This window comes from Macaca fascicularis, chromosome 8 (assembly GCF_037993035.2).
Source record: "Macaca fascicularis isolate 582-1 chromosome 8, T2T-MFA8v1.1".
Taxonomy (NCBI): Eukaryota; Metazoa; Chordata; class Mammalia; order Primates; family Cercopithecidae; genus Macaca; species Macaca fascicularis.
Window position 1 is genome coordinate 16,261,210 of NC_088382.1, and position 18,937 is coordinate 16,280,146.

The following is an 18,937-nucleotide window of genomic DNA, read 5'->3' on the forward strand; positions in this document are numbered from 1 at the left end:
TTCCAATTGAACATTGCTAACAGAAAAAATGCCTATTAAAATTAATGAATATATTTAAGTATTGCATATTAATGTATTCATTCTGTCTATATTACATATATCTTCTTAAATTTGCAAACTCTTCAAAATAATTATTTTATTGTTCTGTATGCTGATTTGCCTGTGGTAGCCACTTAGAAATACTGACTATTCATGGTAGTTTTGTTTTTTTAAGTCTGATCTATGAAAGTTCACAATTAAGGAGTAATGTAGACATGTAGGCTTATTTCCAGTGAAGATGATGATACTCAAGATAATTAACTTATTCAGCAAGCAATTGACTCAAAATAGCTGTTTATCTTTCTTTTTGTTGGACGATATCAACCAGCAATTTATCTTGCCTTCGATGTTACACTCCTCATAATGATTCATTTTGTCCGTGAAGTCTGAATCGTAGCTTTTTGCTGGTGCGAAATGCTCCTTCTCACAGGATTTCCTGGGCATTACTAAGGCAACGTCCCTGCTGAAGATTTTTACTCACAGCACTGTTTTCCTTAAAATGCTTTAGTGATTCTCTTTCTTCTTCTTAGAATGCTCATTCTATAGTAATGTGCTCTGAGATCCTCATCCTCGTGTGCCTAGGTCTAGTTAATCATAAAGACTCATGCAAAGTACTCACTACCTACACGGTCTTTTGCTAAGTGCAGTAATTGCGGAAAAGAAATTGAAGACATGCTGTGAAAAGAAGTAATCTAATTGTGAATCCACACTGAGGACTGAAACAAAACATTAGAGGTGAATATGAACATGTACAAGGTTTCTTACTGCCACTTATTTGCGTGATGATTTTTGGCAGTTTTCTAGAACTCTCTGAGCTCAGTGAGATAGGGGTAGATATAGTAGCTACATCCTGGGGCTATTTGTGAGGGTTAAATGAAATTGCTGCATGGGAAGGGATTGTCACACAGTTCCATGATTGTGAACTATATTCCTATTGTTGTATTTGTTAATATGAGATTAAAAACAACTACTGTATATATTTATTTGGAAATAATGCAAAGCAAGTATAGATTGTCTGTCTCTGAGTCCTCCTCTTCCTCCAGCCCGCTTAACTTGTTTCCACATGTTTATTTCTCCTTTATTTATTTTGAATAATTTTAAATTTTTTCTGTGAGATTTTGAAAAACATTTTCTTTTTTTTCAACTATTTTCCTTAAGTTTTATAAAGCTCAGTGTGGAGGATATAATCCTTCTCCCTCAACTTTAATTTGAGATTTGTCACCCCAAACTAGCTATTACTAGCCATTACTATTCTTTGTGCTTTTAGGTAAGCCAGTGATGATATTCTACTTGGGTCTCCATACAGAGGAGCAGGCTCCCAGTTCTGTAAGTCCTGGAGCAGGAGACCCGAGGGCATAAGTGGAAATGATCCCTGTACCAGAAAATGTGGAACGTTTATATTCTGCACTCATGAGAACTTTGGGTGACTTCTGAATTGTAGGAGATCCCTGGGACCACTACTCGCATTTAATCAGAACTCTTCACAGGATTTATCACTTACTGAAATTTCCCCAAATGAAAATGAAATCCATTCACTATTCATAAATTATTGAAATGTATTCATATAATTATACATATAATATACATATATAGATATGTATATTATATTATATTATATTATATGTATATTATATGTACATATGTATATACATATATATGTATATACATATATAGATATATGTATATTATATGTATATTTATAATATATACATATTACACATATATGCATATTATACATATATTTATAACATATATTACACATATATGTATATATAATATATGTATATTATAAATATACATATAATATACATATATTATATTATAAATATACATATAATATTGGTCAATAGACTTGGATAAAAACAGAGGTAACATATTGGTTTACAGTTTAACAGAATAGCATATAATATCTAGCTTATAAACAAAATAACGTGTGTTGTCAATCTATTTGTCTTGTGTATTTTCACTTAGTGTCTTATAAAGCTGAGAGGTAAAGCATTTACTCATAGCCATCTTGGTCTGGTTAATTATTACCAATTATATTCAAATATAAGCTTAATTTCATTTTAATAATTCAATGTCTGCATGTTCATCTGTATTACCCCCCCATTTCATAACATCCAACTTAAAAACTTTTGGTAGATCCAGGCTTCTGGTAGAAGCTCAAACATAAACCATTAAATCAGAACCACAAAAAGAATACAGATTAAAACTACTTAAATGATATACATAGATCTCCTTATGACGCGCCGTAATCTTGTTCACTGAATTGTAATTTATTCTTATCAAATATGACTTCATAAAGTGGGCTCTTGGCTGGAACCCAGAAACATTTTCATTACAGGGAGATACTCATTGTAGTGGTAACCACCCACACATTTGATATATCTTATGCGTGGTCTAACCTAGAATGTGCATCATGATGCCAGGATCAGTAACATGTAGGTTTTATTTTGGCTGAAAGTAAAGGCATTCTAATGTTCTGCAGCTCTAATGAAGGTCATCACTTCAGGCCTGAGAGTGTGCAGAATCCACTGTAAGTGATTGGGAACTAAGGAAGAAGTTTATGACACAGAAGACTAACAGAACCTGATGAATGGCCTAGTGCAGTAGCTCATGCCTGGAATCCCAGCGCTTTGGGAGGCTGAGGCAGAAGGATCCCTTGAGCCCAGGCGTTCGAGACCAGCATGAACAAGATGCTGAGACCCTGTCTCTACGTACGTACATACATACATACATACATACATGTTAATAATAAAAAGAAATTGATCAAAAATTTCATGAGAGGTTTCTGGAATCAGGATGATAATCAAATAATAACCAAACATTTGGTGCTTTCAAAGTGGTAAGTTGTGTTAACATTGAGATCTCTATAAACATTCTGCTCTTTGAGGGTGAATGCTTGGGCAGAAGAGATGTCCTTGTTGGCACCTCTGAGATACAGGTCTGAATCTATCTATAAAATGTAAGAGGAGTCTGCTCTATGGTGTCAGAAAGACAGGTTAAGTTAGAGGTGAACTTGATGTTGGAGCCTTTCAATTGCCTGCACTTGATAACATGGTAACTATTCTGTGACCTCGCTCCTTAAATCACAGGAGCCCAACTCAATTTCTTCTACCCCGTTGATGACCTAAGTCCCCGTATTTTGTTTGTTAATTTCCATTTGCTGCCCAGCCCCCTCACCCAGATTTCCTTTCTATCCCATCCTCTGTGCAGGAAGGGTGACCTGGATGGAGACAGGGAGTCATATGCTCAGGTTTGCCTGGGATAATCTTGGTTTAAAAGATCTCTTGATCAGTTTAACATTTGTCTCAAAATGTTTATTTTTGATGACATAAAGTTATTAGTAGTTACATTAAAATTATTCAGGGTGGGTTTGTATTTCCAGCTTCTATAGTCTTGTCTAGTATTGTGTGAGATGCATGTGCAGAGAACAAAGTTCTCACGTTAGTATGGGGTTAAATCTGAAAGACTATTAAGTGATAAACAGCCTCTCCTTCCCTGACCCCTTTCAGATGTAATCTAACCAACACCTCCCTTTCAAGAACAGCATGCAGGTTGCCTACTGGCTTAACAAAGTGTACTCAGACACACTGGTTAGGGACAGCTAACTCGTTCTGATTTCTGCTGGTGATGGAAGTGTCGAACGATGCCTCCCTACCAGCCACTTGGTCTACCAGTCAGTGTGGTCTGGTGCCTGCTGCAGCCTGTAGGACCCACAAAGTCTGACAAGGTAGAAGGGCAATGTGGGTTAGGTGGATGTGAGATATGCAGGATAAACAGAGGTGCAGCACTTTTGTCCTAGTATATACAGAGTCATCGGTGAGTTCTTGGTATCATGGTTTTGTTATTCATTGTATTGTATAAAGCTCCAATTATGTAGTTAGATAATTGTTGAGTAGCATGTTTCTTTTTTTTTTTTTTTTTGCAATAATGGTAATTAATTTTGACAACTTTCTCAACCCTCAAAAGTGTCCCAGTCTGGATGATAATATATATGAGAATGCTTTATATGGATTCCATCAACAGGGTCCTTATTCCTCTTGGCTTCCAGGTAGACTGGGTCCATGGCAAGCCGTAGAAGGAGACAGAAGGGGAGGACAGTGAGGTTGGATTATCTACTCCCTTGGATCCTACCTGGTATGATTGCTTGGAATTTGTTGTGACTTTTCACCTGAGGTCATTGGTTTTCTTAGGGCAGCTGACTTTGCAGACCTTTTCCCCTCTGGGTTTTGTTACTTGCTTCCTTCTCTGGTCTTTTGGGCCTTGGGGTGATCAGCTCAGCTGCTACTAACCCCCTGGTGACTATAGTATCCTTTGTGTTTCTCCTACCGTACAACTTTGCGAATAGTCCCTGTGTAACTAATCCCTTCTCAAATAATCTTGTGTTAAGTGTTTCTTGTATTTTCTATTGGATTCCTAATTGAATCTATTCCTTTTCTTTTCTTCTATGAATGAGCATTGAAATTTCCTCTCTCCCCACTCTCTTCCTATGTGGAGAGTTATGTGAGGCATAGACTGTAATAAGTGAAAAAAGTCTTACATCATTTATGTACCATTAGAGTCTACCTTAGTTCCAGAAAACTATATTTCAAAATGGGTCAATGAATTCTGAGCTTTCTGTGAGATGTAGTTTGTAGCACTGACATATTTTCAATTTAGACTAATGCTGAAAAGATTCAAATCATCAAGTATAACGAAGGTTAAGTAATAACATTAGCAATAAGCCACATTTTTGTTTATAAACATAGATGGGAGGATAATTAACTAGCAAGTATGAAAACACTAATGTCCAGATTGAATTGCTTCAATACTAATTATCTCTAGAAAACCCATTAAATAATTTGAACATTCAAGATAAAAGCATAGACTTTATAGACATAGCCCGGTTAACTGAAATTTACATGTAACTTTAGAAGTTAGATAAGATTGCTAACTAAACATTTTACAAAACATATTTTCAATAATTATTTATCAAAAGCTGGGTAAAAGATAGGCGATGAAGAGAGAAGGAAATAAATCTGAATTCTTGGAGAAAAGATAGAGATGAAATGGCTGTGGTCGGTAATTTTTTGACCAATATCACTGAGGCATAAAGATCGCATCTGTACTGGGCTGTGTCTGCTGTGTGGTGAGGGGAATGAGGCCTGAATTAAAGGCTCTGGGAGGTGATACATAGGGAGAAAGTATAGAAGGAAAGGGAGAAGTTCGAATTAGGAGATTTAAGAGGATTGCATTTACAAGGGCAGGCAGAAGTTGAGGAGAGTGGAAAGAGGATTGAGAAAGCAAAGTCAGAGAAATAAATTGTAGTCAAGAATCCAGTTATAGTCCTCAAAGTGGCCAGCATTTTGTGAATAACTAGGAAAAGTGATGGTAAGTTGCTTCTGTGACATGGGGGAATAGGCAACACTTACTTAGCGGTCACCGTAACTCTGCACTTAACTCTGCACCGTAACTCTGCCAGGCAGTTTTCTAAGTACTTGGCACTTATTAACTTATTAATAATCTTTTTAAATTAAATTAAGTTTATTTATTTTTAGAGACAGGGTCTTTTTGTGTCACCCAGGTTGGAGTGCAGTGGTGTGATCATAGCTCACTCTAGCCTCAACCTCCTGAACTCAAGTGATCCTCTTGCCTCAGCCTCCTGAGTAGCTAGGACTACATGCATGCACTACTACACTCGGCTAATTAAAAAAAAAAATTGTTTATTTATTTTTTCAGAGAAGGGGTCTTGCTATGTTTTCCTGGCTAGTCTGAAACTGCTGGCCTCAAGTGATCCTCTTGCCTTGGCCTCCGAAAGTTCTGGGATTACTGGCATGAGCCATTGTGCTTAGCCATGTAATATAATCTTAATAACTACCAAAGGGTAGTTATTGTTACTATATCATTCTATATATGAGGAAATCAAGTCAAATAGAGCCAAGGTCATATAATTGACCCAGACCTCACCATTGGTAAGTGTCCATGGCAAGATTTGAACCGAAGGTTTTAACTTAGTTAAGTTCACGTTCTTCCTTTTTCTTCTACACAGTCTCTTTAGGAGTCACATTTTTGCTTTACTGCACATATCCTTTACCATAGATAACAGTAGGAAAAAAGAAAGTTAGAAACTAAAGATATTGGTATGGTTTTAATTACTAGTAACAAACAAACAAAACACCTAGTTGGAACATGGGCTTAAAGAAGTAATTGAACACTGATCATCCTTGAGATGCCTATTGATTAATCTTAAGGGAGCAGGAAACATTAACACAAAGGTAAGCCATGGACACATTTTTCCCTTTCTACATGTCAGTCCTCGGCCAGCTGAACCTTCCCTCTCTTCTTTCTGAATACCTTTGCTAGCTAAGCGTGCACTTAACAGAGTAAAGGGAGAAATCATAGTTTTTATGACTGCACTAAAAAGTGTTTATATACTTTCACGAGACAGATTGAATGCTCTGTGGTTTAGCCTCGTGTAATCTTTCTCCTGCAAAGAAACACAATTGAGTGAGGTTAACTCCAAAGCTGGGTGCTGACAAGGAGCACTTAAAATAGAGCTGGATTTTGCAGACCTGGAATTCTTCATCAATCAGCAGTGATGCTAACGGGTCTATTTATACCTATAATGGGGATACCTTTCATCAGGCTCAAATGTAATTGGTTTAGTAGCTGTGTAGTTTATAAAACTGTTTCTGATTAGAAGCACATCAACAAAATAAAAAACACTCAAAAAAGTGAAAGTAGCATATTGTAAGCATGTAAAAGACACCTGGTCTTAAAGAGAAGTTTTGCATTACAATTAAGATTCCATTTTCGCCTCCCTTCCCCACCCCGCCCTCCACTGGCAAAGAACGCTTGCAAACATCATTCTCTCCACAACTTTTCCATTATCATCTGTTTCTTCCCACCCAAGTGATATGGTTTGGATGTGTGTCCCCACCCAAATTTCATCTCGAATTGTAATCCCCAGTGTTGGAGGAGGGGTCTGCTGGGGGTGATTGGATCATGGGGGTGGATTTTCCCCTTGCTATTCTCCCCATAGTGAGTGAGTTCTTACAAAATCTGCTTGTTTAAAAGTGTGTAGCACCTTTCCCCTCACCCTCTTCCTCCAGCTCCAGCCATGTAGGATATGCCTGTTTCCCCTTTGCCTTCCGACATGATTGTAAGTTTCTTAAGACCTCCCCAGCCATGCTTCCCGTACAGTGTGTGGAACTGTGAGCCAATTAAACCTATTTTCTTTATAAATTACCCAGTATCGGGTAGTTCTTTATAGCAATGCAAGAGCAGATTAATACACCAATTTCTTTCAGTATCCTTCTCCAACCATTGTTTAATTCTTCTTCTTCTTATTTTTTTTTTTTTTGAGATGAAGTCTCACTCTGTCCCTGAGGCTGCAGTGCAGTGGTGTGATCTCGGTTCACTGCCACCGCTGCCTCCCAGGTCCAAGCAATTCTCCTGCCTCAGCCTCCCAAGTAGCTGGGATTACAGGTGCACGCCACCACGCCCAGCTAATTTTTTGCATTTTTAATAGAAATGGGGTTTCACCATGCTGGCCAGGCTGGTCTTGAACTCCTGACCTCATGATCTACCCACCTTGGCCTCCCAAAGTGCTGGGATTACAGGTGTGAGCCACCGCACCTGGCCCATTATTTAATTCTATAACCTTATTATTAGGGCTGACAAAAGGCTGGTTTGGATTTTAAGTTATTAAAAGTTATTGGCACTATGTCAAATGAATTCTAGTTTCAAATATGAACATTAGAATAAAATGCTGCTTTGTTATCTTACATTTCTTGCTAATATCCATTTGGGATATTTGGTCTTATGATTTCTGCTGTCTATGAAATGAGTTAAAAACATGTCTATTAACTCTTCATTAAGAGAAGTTCAGATCCTCTTTGCATAACTCTAACCTTTGTACTGGGTGCAACTTCATCTAATTATCTATCTTTTGGAATGAACAGAAGAAAGTATTTGTAGCACATTTAAAAATAAAAACATGAAAAAGATGTGTTTTTTTCTTTTTCAAGGATTATAATAGAGCAGGGCCCCAAAGCCACACAACTGCTATACTCCTACCGTGGTTTGGATGTTGTCCCCTCCAAATCTCATGTGGAAATCTGATCCCCGATGTTGGAGATGGGGTCTAATGGGAGGTGTTTTGGTCATGGGGTGATCTCTCATGAATAGATGAAGGCTCTCCTTGAGGGTAGGTGGGGTGAGGTCTGGTTCTATTAGTTCCCATGAGAACTGGTTGTTAAAAAGAACTTAGGCTGGTCATGGTGACTCATGCCTGTAATTCCAGTACTTCAGGAGTCCAAAGCAGGAGGATTGCTTGAGGCCAACAGTTCTAGACCAGCCTGAGTAACATAGAGAGACACCATCTCTACAAATAAATTAATCAATTTTTTGAAAAGAGCCTGGAACCTTTCTCCCCAGCTGTCTTTTGCTTCCTCTCTAGCCATGTGATCTCTGCACACACCGGCTCCCCTTCCCTTCTGCCACGAGTGGAAGAGCCCAAGGCCCTTACCAGATGCAGCTGTACAGCCCGCAGAACCATGAGCCAAATAAACCAATTTTCTGTATAAATTGCTCACCCTCAGGTATTCTTTATAGTGACACAAATGGACTAAGCAGATCCCAATTACTTAAAATACAAAATCTAGTACCAGGAAAGAACTTTTAAAAAATACTCATGTTTACTAACCTATGTGCTAAACAGGGAAGTAGTCTATAAAAAACTGGAAAGTATTAAGTGATTCAAAAATGAGATACTGGCCGGGCGCAATGGCTCATGACTGTAATTCCAGCACTTTGAGGGGATCTGGCGGGCAGATCACGAGGTCAGGAGATTGAGACCATCCTGGCCAACATGGTGAAGCCCTGTCTCTACTAAAAATGCAAAAATTAGCCAGGCATGGTGGTGGGTGCCTATAGTCTCAACTACTTAGGAGGTTGAGGCAGGAGAATCACTTGAACCCAGGAGGCAGAAGTTGCAGTGAACCGAGATCACACCACTGCACTCCAGCCTAGCGACAGAGCGAAACTCAGTCTAAAAATAAATAAATAAATAAATAAATAAAACAAACAAAAACAGATACCTAAACAGTTTAGAGCATTTTAGTAGCAAAGTGAATGTCCCTAATGTAATGAGGCCTTGTCCTCTTTCCAGTTAGCAGCATTCTTTTCTTCAGGAATTCGCCATCATACAAGCCTTGAATCAGGAGGATAATTCATTCAGTTATAAGGAAAACAGGTTTTCTCAATTTTCTATGATTTTGTAAAATGAGATCCAAATATACTTTTAAAATTGGCTGTTATTTGCAGGCCGTCTTGATAATAATTCACACCAAATCCACATAGGCCAGATGAGACAGCCAACCTATTTGTTTATGTGTCTGTTATTGGAATTCAGTAAATGTGCTACATTCTATGTTGTCTATTTTTAATTCCTGCAAATCTTTTCTTTAGTATCTGGGTCAAAATTCCATTAACAAATGCTGCATTTTCATAGATCCTCTATTTGGAGAACCCTGAGTACCAGAAAATTAAAGATATATTGAAGTAGACCTGAAAATTATTTCTATTCAAATGCATTATTTACATTGGGGTTTTACATGTACTTTTCTTTCAAGAACTGTAATAAATTTTCCTTCATAACAAAAATTCAGAATAGAAAATACCTCAAGATTGCTTTAATTAAATGTGTTAATTTCTTAATCAAAACATTTATAATATTATCTATCTGGCTAGTTTGATTAGTACCCACTGCTGTTGAATAACTTTGATCATTTTAGCTTTGAAAGAACAGTATATCAGTTGCTAAAATAAATAATATAATCTTAATTGTTTTAGTTACATGTTTGAAAGCTTCTAACTCTATTTAAAGTACAAGTATGTTGGGGGCAAGTATGATGGTATTTATATTTGTTTGTACCCCCATAAACCCTTTTTTCATTTTGTTGGACACAAATTTTTACATTGAATTTTACTTATAACCTTGGATTTCACATACATCTGACATTATAACATATAATGTTGAACAACATATAGTTGAACTCAGTTGAGGATTTATACTGGGTATCTATAGACCTCAGATCTAGTCCTGTGACCTTAAGAAGGTTAAACACTTTAGATCACAGTTTTCTTAGTTATAAAATTTTAGCATACCTTTAAAGTTCCAAATTTTGGATAATTCTTAATCTGTGCTAAAACACGCTATGTTTCTTTTGGAAAAGTGTGTCAGTAAAAAGCTGAGCCAAACTGGAATGAGTTCTAAGAAGTAATATTTCTTTACTGCGTTGGGATGGCAGTTCTCATAGAGCTTGCTATGATGAGTTTTGAATGTGTCCACAAATTCTTTAACACTCCCCCTTTTAAAAGGTGAAGCCTAGCTCCCTTCTCTGATAGACTATGGCAGAAGTGATGGTATGCGACTTCTGACACTGTTCCATAAGGCACTGTAGTTTCCCTCTTGCTCTGTCTTTTGAAAGGTTTGTACTGGCGAGAGCGAGCGGCCATGTCATGAGGATACTCAAGCAGCTCCATGTGGGTCACATGGCAAGGAAGTGAGGCCTCCAACAACCAGGTGAGTGAGCCATACTGAAGACAGACCCCCCAGGCCTAGCCAAATCTGTGGAAAACCCTATGACATAGGCTCAGCTAAATCCACTCAACTAAGCTCTGCTCCTAAATTTCTGCCCCATGGCAACGGTGTGAGACTATGAATGTTCATGATGGTTTCAAGTTGCTGAATTATGGGGAAATTTGCTATGCAGCAAAAAATAACAAATGCATTTCCCTACTTATTTAAATGAGGAACTTATGACTATCTTTCATATACATCTGCAAAACTATGACTCAACTGAAAGTGCATCTTATTCCCTAGGGAATTAGGTTTTCTTAAAGCTCCTTCAGAAGATGGTTTTGTGTTCAAAGACATTAATTTATCGCTAATATAAAAATTTAAAATTTCTCCTGCTATAATTAAGTTGCATTAATTTACAAAATGGAAATAGGCAGAAAGTGGGCCTCTATTCTTTATTATTATTCTCCTCCATCATTCTTTGCAGTTAAGTATTTTGCTTGGGTTGATAGTCATCCTTTATTAATTTATATTTGTTGAGCTCTCTTGTATATTTTAAGTGAAAATAGGAACTATATACAGAATAATAAAAATTGATTTCTAAGCTTAAGGAACTTAGAATTTACAATAAATATTAACGTGAGCATACATAGTCAGGCATATGGTATTCGTGCCCTTTTTTTATATATACATAGAGATAAGGGAAAGCAGCAAAATGAATACCTTATTGTTTGGAATATTTACATATTTTATTTAATCTTCACAGCAATTCTATGAGACATAAAGTAGGCATTTTGTTAATTGGTGGTATTATTTCTTTTGTAAATAATATTTTTTATTTAAATATTAATATTTAAATGTTAAATAAATATTTTTCTGATTCTAAAATAAAAGTATTTTAAAGAGTGATAATTTGGAAAGATGCCCCAGCAAGGAGTTAGTGTAAATCAATTCAGCAAACTGGTTTATGGATTACGTGAAACAGCTAATGTGTCCCAATGTCCTTAATACCCTGGCTGAATTACAGCCTGCCAGGAGGTGCCACTGAGCCTGTCGGGGACAGACCTGTTACTTAAGAATAGTTAATAAAGTGTCTGACAAATGAGACTTATTTTTTTTTTGAGTCTTGCATCAGAAGGAGATCTGAAGGCGTTTTTAATTTTTTTGTTGTTGCTGCAGATTTCTTTCAAATGTGCTAACAGAAGAATTTCCAGAAATACCACTAAAAAGCAAATTCAAGGTTTTTAGTAGTTCATATTATTGAGGCATATGTAGTAGACATGTCTCTAGTGCAATTCTTTAAAAATGACTTTAAAATTAGCCTGGTGCGGTGGCGGGCGCCTGTAGTCCCAGCTACTCAGGAGGCTGAGGCAGGAGAATGGTGTGAACCCGGGAGGCGGAGCTTGCAGTGAGCCGAGATTGAGCCACTGCACTCCAGCCTGGGTGACACAGCGAGATTCCGTCTCAAAAAAAAAAAATAAATAAAATAAAATAAAAATAAAAAGCCTTTAAAATAAGATCTAACTTTATCAACATAATACAGTTTTATCATACTTTTTCTTCTTTGTGCTAACCTGCATAAGCTCTTAGCTCCTAAATTAAATATATACCATGTACTTTTACTTATGAAATATAAAATAGAAGTTACTTTTTAAGATTAGAGTCTTATTGCATATCAAGCAGTTGCAGTCTTTACTAAATTTGAAAATTTTGGATTTAAGCCAACCAAAATGCAATTGTGTTTTCCTTAATTAATCTTGAAAGTGTTTCGTATGTGTGTGTTTGTAGTGTGTCTGTATTTTTAGGGTGACTATTGGAGATTAAATAGACTTTTGACAACACTTTGGTGATACTGTGCAAAAAGCACTTACCATAAAATAATCCAAATGATTATCTTGTTTGTGTTTTTAAACACTGAATGCTAAAATATGTCCCAAGTTTCTTCTTCTTGAAATGAATCACATAGAAAACAGCTATAACAAAGGTACTGGAGGTAAAGTTCACAACAGAGAAGTTTCTTTTAGCATTCTGTAACTTGTGGCAATTTATAAAACAACTAGGTAAAAACAAAAGGAAGAAAAGAGAAATCTCAGAAGTTGGTCAGGGTAGGCTGTTTGCTGGTTTATTCAGAGCTCTGGAGGTCTGGAAAGGAAGTAGGAATGAGACTAATGAGCTTTTAGTTTTCAGAACAGAGCCAGTCCCTTAAAGAAACTGTTTGATTATTTCGTGGATGGCAAAAAGGGGTAATGTGATACGTACAAGACATTTTTTTCTTGCTTCCCATATTCCTACTAAATTGCACAACACTACAACACTTCCCAAACATATAAACATGTTCTGGGACAATAATTCTGTACACACACACACAGAAAATCTCACAGGGCCATATACGCTGGTGTAAAATATAAAAGGTGGTTGACGGGTGGGTGGTTTCTGAAGCCTGATCCTAAGGTAGAGACATAAAGCATGCTGTCCAAGAACAACTCTCAGTCAGCCATGGGTCTTTCATGTAAAGACCAACCTCTGAAAACATTTGGAAAATGCTATAAAGATTTAAGAACTTACAGAAAAAAGAATGTTTGGCATTATCACTGATGAAGTTCAGGACAGAATATTCTCTGGGAAAAATGGGCGTTAAGAGAAAAGATTGTCTTCTTGCATCACATGTTAAAACATGTAGCGCTTTATGTTTATTTCCAATTAAAGTAAGAAAATAACTCTTTCAGTCAATCATCCAATATATAATAAAGAGTACAGTCATGCACTGTAATGATGTTTTGGTATACACAATGTTGGTCCCATATGATTATAATGGAGCATATATAGAAACCTGACACATGACACTTGATATTGGCATTGCATAGTAAAGGAAATGGTTGACATTCAGTAATGGTGCTGGGCTACTTGGTTTTTCTTATAAAAATATATAAATAAAAAAATACCATCTACGTTTGTGTGAGTACACTCTATGATGTCTGCACAAGGATGTGTGTCACCTAATGGCGCAATTCTCAGACAGCATCCCTGCTGTTGAGTGATGCATGACTGTATTGCAAGGCAATGATGAGGATATTAAAAATTATGAAAAATGAGATCTAAGAGAGAGAAAACTAATCCACATGCAAATTTCACTAAAGATTCAAGAGAGAAACATTTGGCCAGAAGAGGATCTAGCTTTTTATTTATGGAAGACTTGCGTTTACAGCACAGAGCTATGTACATCAGCTGATCTCTACTTAAGAGTTGGGAACGTGTTATAGTAGAACATCCAAAGGCTGACCAAAAAAATACATATACAACTATTATGTATTTATAATTTTTTAAAGAAAAGTACATATAATTGTGCATATAATCGTGCCACTCATAACTGAAGAGCTGCCTACTACTTTCCCTACCCCAACTGGAGCCAGCTTATTAAGTTAGACAGCAATATTGACTCCCAATTATCTTTTCTCCACCAAGTTCACCAAAAGAGCCTGGCAAATCAGGTTATGTCTAAGTTGTAAAGTGGTAAACCTGGGACTCCTAGGTATTCCCTTTCCAGGTTAGCTAGACCAGTGGTTCTTAAACTTCAGCGTGCATTGGAATCATCTACTGGGCCTGCTCTCAAAGTTTTCTATTCCTTAGGTCACTACGTCAAGGGTTGGGCTGAAGAAGTTATATTTTCTTCAAGTTCTCAGGCAGCACTGCTGAGGCTCTAGGACTCATATTTTGAGAAGTACTGAGCTAGGAGAACACACTGGTGTGATTGAATGAACTGTTGTGGCATATGGCTGTGCCTGAGGTGATTTTGTGATCAGTAGAAACAGACCACTTGCAGTTTTTTTTGTTTTTTGGTTTTTTTTTTCCGAGACGGAGTCTCACTCTGTCACCCAGGCTGGAGTGCAGTGGCGCAATCTCAGCTCATTGCAAGCTCCAACTCCCAGGTTCTCGCCATTCTCCTGCCTCAGCCTCCTGAGTAGCTGCGACTACAGTTGTCCGCCACCATGCCCGGCTAATTTTTTTTGTATTTTTAGAAGAGACGGGGTTTCACCATGTTAGCCATGATGGTCTTGATCTCCTGATCTCATGATCTGTCTGTCTTGGCCTCCCAAAGTACTGGGATTGCGGGCGTGAGCCACTGCGCCCGGTGCCACTTGCAGTTTTAGGTCATGTGAAGTAGACATCAAAGAGTGATGCCCCAAATGAGATCTGACCAAGAAAGACTATTTCTAGAGTTCAGATAGCAATTGCTGGATTTACAAATAATGTAATTACATTTTGCTAGTGTTTTGTGCCTATACTTATTAAAACATAAAACATATTTTATTTTATAATTTTTTATTTCTGGCATTTTTTTCTTTGTTGTGGGGGGCGGGTCTCATTATGTTGCCCTGGCTGGTCTTGAACTCCTGGGCTCAAGCGATCTTCCTGCCTCAGGTTATCATTATTAGGATTACAGACTTAAGTCACTGCCCCAGCTGAAACCTATTTTCTGTTTCCTGTATCCACTGCATAGTATTCATCCACCCACTTGACAAAAATGTACTGAGCCTCTACTCTGTATCAGGCACTGTGTCAAGTACTAGAGATAATAGCAGTGAACAAAGGTAGACGTTGTCTCTGGCCTTATGAACCTCACAGCACAGTGGGGGAAGTCAATGTTAAACAAACAATTAAACAAATGGCAATTAATTAAACACCATGGAGAGTGTTAGAAAGAAAAGTTCAGAGAGGGCAACTTCATTGAGCTTTTCTGAGGAACTAACATTTGATTTGACACCTAAACAAGAACGAGGCAAAATATAGGTGGAAGAGCACTTCTCAAACTGGGAATTACATGTGCAAAAGTCATAGGTAAGAATCTTGGCAAGAGTTCCAGGCTAGGATCTGAAAATCGAAAGGAGTAGCTGGAATCTGGTGAGTGATGGAAAGGAGAGCATGAGATGATGCTGCCGAGGCAGTGACTAGATCAGGCAAGCCCTTGTAGTTGATGCTAATAAGCCCTGAGCATCTATACATGGGTTTTAAATAGATAAATGATGTGATTTGTGGTTTCAAAAGATCTCTGTGGCTGCTATGAGGAGGATATATCTGGAAGAAGGTGATGAGAGTAGAGATGGCATTGACAGGTAAGTGGTAACAGCTCAAGAAAGAACTGACTGCTGATTAGGCTGGGCTGCTAGTGATGAAGATGGGGAGAAGTGTTCATACCTCAGTTATATTTTGGAGATAGAGGTATGTTTTGGTACTGAGTTGATTGCGGGAGTGTCAAAGACATAGCAGTCGAAGAAGACTCTCAGATTCTTGCCCTGTGAAGCTGAGAAGATGAAAGTACCATCCATATAACTAGAGAAGACTACAGCTGAAGTGGACTGGGTGGTAACAGGAGCTGAATTTGTTTTTGGACAAGCTCAACTAGAGAGAGTTGTGAAACTTTTAAACCGCTGGTTTTAGGAGTCTGGAGGTGAGAATAGAGGTCTGGGCTGAAATGTAAGTTTGAGGGTATCTGAAGCTGGGGAGGTGAGGACCTTATGGTTTGAGACTCTGACATGGGAAAGGAGTGGGCTTGAGACTGGATGCAGGTGTTCAAGGGCCCAATTGAGGAGGAGCCAGCAGAGTGAAGTGATGAGGACCAGCCAGAGGTGAAAGGGAAAGACCAGAGGAGTGTGATGTCACGGAAGCGGAAGGAACAGACTCTTCCAAAATGAGCTGGACAGTCAATAGGCTGGAGTGATATGGGATCGGGTAAGATGAGAATGTGATCATTCCATCCTGCAATGTGGAAGTCACTGAAAAAAGTCAGCAAGGGTAGATGTGGAAATGTGAACGGGATAGGAAGCTGGATCAGAACGAGCTGAAGAGCAAGCTGGAGGGTAGGAAGCAAAGACATTTATTCACTGAATCACTGATCCAGACATTGATTCATTCAATTCATTATTTGAATAAGTATCACAGGAGCAGCAACTCAGCTCTGGGAAAAAAGATGAAGAACCAAGTCCTGCCTTGGAGTGGCTCATCACAGTCTAGATGGGGAGACCAAATGAGTAAATACCTTTTCCTCATCCCTTCTTCCCAAATTGAATCTGAAAACAAATATTACTTTCTGGATTTATGACTATCTGCTGGTCCCATAGAACTTTCCAATTTTTTCACATCAAGACATACATTCATAGAAAATGATAATATTGGTCCAGATCATTGGGATGCATAGAAGCGGGGTCAAGATTGGAGTTGTATCTTAGAATTTACTAGGATATATCCCTGTTGTTGAATCTAGACTGTGGAATAAATGGAATGTAGTCATCCCCAGACTGGTTTAACCTCAGTCATCACCTAATCTATATAAGGTAAATTCTATCAATAGCTACCTTCTTCCCATCACAACTATAGTTCAGGGAGGCTAGAAGAAAGAAATGACTTCTAAAAGTATTGACTTTTTTCTACTAAATTTTGGGGTGACTTGGTTTAGGGGTATTTTGGGGTAACTTGGTTTAGGGGTATTTTTAACTCCTCATCTGTTCTATGATTAGGAAACATTTTCACCACTAAAGTAGAATTTTTCTGTTATATATTATGATTAAAAATCTTTCTGCATATTCTTGTATATACATTAGAATGTCATGCCTTGTTTCTCCAGCAAAACTCTTAGGATCCTTAAGAACAGGAGCTGTGTATATATTTTCTTTCTTTTTGTCCTCTCTATGCCAGTGTGGTACCTTTCTTGTAGTAAGTAATGGTTACTGATTGATATATACACAAGTACATGAAGTCCATGTTTAATACTCAGGTTTTATTGTTGCAGAGTTTGAGAAAAGAACATTGCTTCATTATCCAGTGTTTATTTTTTATTTTTATTTTTACATTTAGAGACAGAATCTTGCCCTGTGGCCCAGGCTGGAGTACAGTGGCACGATCATAGCTCACTGCAACCTCTAACTCCTAGGCTTAAGTGACCCTCCCACCTCAACTTCCTCAGTAGAGAAGACTACAGCTGAAGTGGACTAGGTGGTAACAGGAGCTGTTACAACTATAGTTGTGGTGGGACTACAGGTGCACACCACCATGTCTGGATAATTTAAAATTTTTTTGTAGAGATAGAATCTTGCTATGTTGCCCAGGCTGGTCTTCAAGTGATCATCCTTTCTCGGCCTCCCAAAGTGCTGGGATTGCAGGAATAAACCACCACACCCAGCCTATTATCCAGTGTTTAAAAACAAGACTGATTTTTGCCTTTGGGTGGTTGACTCATCTGATATCAAAAGAACCCAGTACAACCTGGCAGAGGTGGAACGTTAGCAAACTATGTACACCCATGTTTTTATTTTTATGTACTCAATGGAATCCTCATGAACTTTTGACTGAACACGAAGGTCTACCTTGCTGAGCTAGGTTACAGGTCTGTTGAATCTCTGCCTCTTTTTCCGTGCCACCCTCCTTTAGCAGAATGTTGTGTATTCTGTGAGCTCTGAGCAAATATTAATTCTAGATAATTATATAGGCCAGTACATTCAAACCAGTCACTAGTTACCTTCGTCTACATCTTCTTTGCTAATCAAGGGCCTTCCTATCATGAAGCTGTGATCTCTGCATCATGTGTCAAGGTCCCAGGTCACGGGTACAGACAACAAACACACAGTGAGAGGGGATGAGGTGACCAGGGGTTAGGATTATTACATCTGTCTTTCCTCACTACCTTCCTTTTGAATTTTTTAATCTTGTTTACTTGTTAAATTTTTCTTTAGACTCTGTGCCTCTACAAACCGAACATGATTCAAAATACCTTTCCTTACAAGGCTCATTTTCACGAGCCTGGAAACAGGTTAGCCTTATAGATAGGTGTTCCACCCTCTGCAAAATGTTTACACACTTGAAGTTAGGTTAAAATAAACATAATGGATAGACATGGAGAGGAAAAAAAATAAAGCAAAGAATAAATCCAGAAAGCTCACAATGAGCACCAAGGGTATCTGAACCAGGAGGAGAAAAGCTCACTATATTCTTTATGATTCGCCCAGAGCCAGGTTCCTCTGGTTCCTTTGGCTGGATTCCTGGTCTCTTATTGCAGCCTTCTAGTAAATAAATGGTCACAGTGGTTTTACTGGGACCCTATACAGATTGGTGGTTTGTAAACAAGCCCAAACTTTTAATTCAATTTCTAATTTTTGCTATTTTGTAAGCACCACATTGGCTACTCTGGAAAATAATGATTGATAGGAGTAAACGTGGTATTCTTTTGGGTGGCAATTCCAATTGTTAGGATTCTTTTTTGCTCAGAGATCTGAGTCTATGAATCCATGGCTTAAGAGTATAGAGAACAAATTCTAAGCTGAATAGTATTTTAATAAGTCT

General features: G+C 37.9%; 1 protein-coding gene across 6 annotated transcripts in view; it reads right to left on the bottom strand.

The window, feature by feature from the left end:
- The window catches only part of DLC1 (DLC1 Rho GTPase activating protein), a 522,133-nt gene that overhangs the window by 228,222 nt on the left and 274,974 nt on the right, over positions 1-18,937 (bottom strand). The window lies entirely within an intron of this gene.